We start from the raw sequence: 4,778 nt of genomic DNA on the forward strand, positions 1-4,778 counted from the left end.
TTGAATCATATGCTCTAGGGTCACCAAAGGAGTATTTAATTCTCACATCCTTACCACATAGGAGATTATAATATAATAAATGAACATGAACTCCCCGTACGGGAGATTATAAATGAAGAATCTTATGGCTGAATTTATAAACCTGCCTCATGTACGCACTTACCGCTTTTATATTCAAAAGAAGCTACATTGAACTACTATGAGCACAAGGTATGAAAGAACACTAAAGATGAACGTTTTATAATTAGAGCTGCCACTGGCAGAGTAATAAGAACAAAATGTATAAGAGAAAAGAAAGAAGATGTCAGTAACATAAGCCTGTTTAAGCTAACACACAAACTGATTCAAGGGCTAAGCTCAAGAAAAATGGCTAGTACCACAGAGAGCTTACCTTACCTGATATACACACTAATCGTTGTGATCTTCTCAAAAAATCTGAAACAAATACTCAGCTAGCTTATCTTAGTACAGTAACCCTGAACCTGCAACATGTGGAACATCATGAGGTATGGCTCAAAATTCAAATTATTGATGCTGCAAGCTGATGATAAACCAAATAATCTTTTGTGATGTATGGAGAGTGTCGAGAGAGACAAATCAAATAATCCAAATGCCCAGATCGATGGTGCAAGCCGATGACAAACAAACTAACCTGCATGAAGATGGAAGAGTAGCAAAACTAAGCTGATGTAGTATTGGAAGGCACACAAATATATAGCAAGATGAGTACTACATGAGATCTATAGCTCTGTTTTCTGGTAAGTGACTAATAATATAGGCATGCACAATTATAGCAAAGCTCCTACTTGCTTCTACTTTTGTACTACACCAAGCACAGGAACGGAGCAAGATTGCTATAACAAACCAATATTCAGATACGGGAAATATTCACATAGACCTCATTTGTTCAGCAGAACAATTATCAATTTTATTTTCTGGACACAATGAAAAATTATCAGCTTATGAAGAGGAGAAAACAGGGAAAATATGTTACGTACGGATACTAATACATGGTTCCAAAAATAACATGGAGGCATTCCATTTGGGTTTACGAGAGAGTTGTTCCATTATTTACATATAATTCAGAAAAAACATTAAACACAAATGATTCAGATTCAGTCATATATAGAACAAGGCCCTATGGTCTTGAGCATGTCATGTGACTCCAACGCTTATTGATTAAGATCAGTAGCCACAATCTGTCATCCAAGGTGCTGCAGTTTAGAGTGAGGTTCTGAGAAACTATCTTGAATGCGACGGGTGAAAACACACACAATATTCATGTAGTTACCATAGGATCTGGCAACTTCTTTCAGCTTATTATTGGACTTCTCTCCATGTTTTGATCATTTTCTTTCATCTTCCAGAGAAGGACCTGGCTCGCATTCTCCTGTTTTCCAGCTCAGCATAGTTGAAGCCCTTCCGGACATTTTCGACAGTCTCCATGTATCGAATGCTTGGACTGCAACCGAATTTTGGGGCGCAAGCATAGCGCGACCCTGCCTTTCGCATTGGTTAAATGAAAAGAAAAAGGCACCGTTTCATTTTATTGGGTACATAGAAGAAGTATCCGCTAACAAAGAGAACCAAAAGAACATATAGTTTGCACATCCGGCGACCGCTAGTCGGGTGAGTAGTCACATAGAAAAGAATATGGAAGTTACCTAGAATTAATATATCTACAACATTTCTGCATTCGCTAGTCGGGTGAGTTATTTATACTCACCAAACCACATCGGACTGAAAAATGAAGGCGTTCTACTCATCATGAAGCAACAAAAAATGGGAGAACAGGCAGATTTGTCTAAAAAACACTAACTTCAGACTGGAGCTGTTTTAGTAATCTCTAGTTGCAGATCGAAGCAAAAAAGGCGAAGACAAAAAGTATTTGAAGGAAGGATGTGGAGAAGTATAACCACACTAAAAACACTGATTGTGTATAGATGTTCTTTATGAGATGGTTGATATGCACAACCAATCTTAAAACCTAAGCTCCAGATATTTGCACAAAGCCCTGTAAACATTTGTATCTCATGAAATGTCTTTGAAACTGCACAAGGGTGTAATGAGTTTGAGTAAGAATTTACCACTGGCTCCTTTTTATTTCAGGCAGTGAAAAGATAAATAGCTCAGACAGTACGGCAAGCTCGATCAGACAGTTGTCGTTCCCTAAGCAATTAGCTTCCAGTATTTCCTCCCTCTTAAATGTAATGAAGTGATGACCTTAAACGTCAGCCTTAGAATCACACAGTAACCTAGCAACTCCAGGAATTAAACCAAGAGAGGGTGGGGATAAAAACAACATGGCCGCCTTATAGTTCATGTGAAATAAACCTACATCAAGCTCCCATAGACAATTTTTTCAGGAACACATAAATAATCCACTTAGCTTTTGATCAATCTAACTCCGAACAAACAAGGTTTTACAGTCATTACTTGGCTTTACACATGCACCTATCTACAGCCAGTACATCCCCAAGAGTAAGAGGATAGACAGTAATGCCAAGGGTAACAGTATCTCTCACAGTTGACCAAAGCTCATTCACATGTGCGAGGCCATATGATAAATATGAACAATCAACTGATCCCAAAGTATGACAATTTTGTTGCAGTGGTTGGTGAGCTTGCATATCTTCTGCTTAAGACCAATATTTTGTGGAAGATCCATCCAAAAGTATTTTCAACTACGACAACTATTATGGAATACCACTGCCAAACAACTAAAGATAACATGGCGAACATCAGAGAAAAACTAACAAAGAGGAGTATATGTACCTTCAGCATTAGTTTTCACCTTTTAAAATTTTATTATAATTCCCCAGGATATTATAATATCAGATTGCAAGAAACGCAGACCATATTTTGGCGAAAGTACCATATAATTGATGAATTAACTTAGAATATATATAATATATATCTGTACAATAGACAAACAAACATCAGCGCATTTCTTACATGCTCCACACAATTTAATAGTTGGATCCACACAAAAAAACTCACCGAAACAAAGAATAACCGAAAACCAAGGCTACAAAATAATCTGGTTCCTTCTGTTTTTACTTGGACAGACAAACATGAATATGAACAACCCATATTAACCTATCTTTTTCATCCATATGAAGAAAGTAAAAGACAAACCTGATCAACTCGGAGTACAAATACCGCATCCATACCTACCTGTAGTTTCTTGGTTCATTTACGGCACCTGGCAAGGACATAATTGATGTTTCATTGCCAAAATCCATCACATAAATCTGCGCAAAACCTACACAACAACCAGAAATATTATCCAAAAAGAACACCGACACACCTTGCATCATATGTTATACACACAAGAGATGAAGCCTTTCCACTTAAAATCTAAAATACGTGGCTTCTCTTATGAGCAGTAATTTCAATAAGATGTTGCTAATGAAGATAGGAGTAATTTCGCGGATCAAATAACGGTGGCAAGTAGAGAAGGGAAGTCACCGTGTTCTTACATGGAAGGACAAAGAGCAGATCTTGTCCGTGGCGACGCCAATGAATCTGGTGAAGGAGAAGATGACTGATCCCCACACAAGGGAGGCAGTCCCAGCTTATTGCGGGCTGCTCATGTACAATGACATGACCAAAATGAATAGCTTCATGGTAGATGCCGGTGTCTGCAACACCTACAACATAAAAAACGCAAAAAGACAATTTGATGACTCATAGACATATCATCAAACAGTTGGCTTGCGTAGATTTCTCTAGACTGTTACACACAAATGGGGGAGGGGGAGAGGCAACCTGAAAGAAGAGCTGCGTCATGGACATGGTTGGGCGTGTTCTTCCTCGATACCGGCGATTGCACCGAGCTGAACGGGGCAGGGGCTCGATGGCAGAGCTCCAAGGAAAATCCATGGTGGCGCCCCTTGCCTCGTGGCTGTGAGGGCCGCACTGCTACTGTTTGCGCTGTGAGGCTCCGCAGAGACAACCATGGTGGCCCTCACTGCCGCCACTCCTCCGCTCGCCGCCGTTTCCAACGCCGGCATGCCATGGAGAGGCTTCCGCGTCCGTCTCCTCGCCTACTGACTCGGGGAAGAACACGAGGGAGCGCGTGGGGGTGAGGAGAGGGCCATCCATGTTCCTTGTGCCGGCATGGATTAGCAGGGTGAGGCGGAGGTGGAAGAGGGCCGGCTATGCAGTGACGACGGGGAGGGAAATTGAGAGGAGGACGGAGGAAGGAACGAGGCAGAGGTGCTGTGCGGCAGCCGCCTCTCGCGAGGAGGCCGCGCCGCGCTTCACCGGCGGCGCTGCTCCTACATGGCCGCGCCGCTCTCCATCGGCGACGCCGCTCCTGCTTGCTCGCGGAGGGCTGGCCGCAGCGCTTCTGGTCGGCTGCTTCTGGTCGGCTCTCCGTGATGGCGCGAGGGGATGTTGCGAGCGGCGGCCTTGGCTTCCTCCAGCGGCGGCATGGGCTTCCTCCCGGCGTCGCGGCGCTGCGAGCTCGACCAGGAGAGACGCGCACGGAGAGCCGAACGGTGGTGGAGGAGGGTGGATGGCGGCGGAGCAGGGTGGGAGAGAGGAGAGAGAGACAAGGGGATTGGGGAGGACATCACGCGAGAGGATTGGAGGATGCGGAGCGAATGGGTCGGACGGGCTTTACACGACCCATGGATAAATTGCGGGTTGGCGCGAGGGCCTCAGAGCCCTGGACGAACGGCCGGCCGAGATCGCGCCACGTCAGCTCGATCGGACGGCCCAAAATTCAAACGTCTGTGAGAGCTCCATGGGGGTGCAGCAATCATACCGTG

General features: G+C 43.9%; 1 long non-coding RNA gene across 1 annotated transcript; it reads right to left on the reverse strand.

Moving 5' to 3' along the window:
* Window positions 1–3,205: 3,205 nt before the first annotated feature.
* On the reverse strand, window positions 3,206–4,146 carry LOC124696890. Its single transcript, XR_007000736.1, has 3 exons — window positions 3,772–4,146; window positions 3,483–3,653; window positions 3,206–3,265 (listed from the first exon to the last, which is right to left on the reverse strand). It is a non-coding gene; the product is annotated as an uncharacterized LOC124696890 (long non-coding RNA).
* Between the last annotated feature and the right edge of the window lie 632 nt (window positions 4,147–4,778).

Source organism: Lolium rigidum, chromosome 3 (genome assembly GCF_022539505.1).
Source record: "Lolium rigidum isolate FL_2022 chromosome 3, APGP_CSIRO_Lrig_0.1, whole genome shotgun sequence".
NCBI classification, from domain to species: domain Eukaryota; kingdom Viridiplantae; phylum Streptophyta; class Magnoliopsida; order Poales; family Poaceae; genus Lolium; species Lolium rigidum.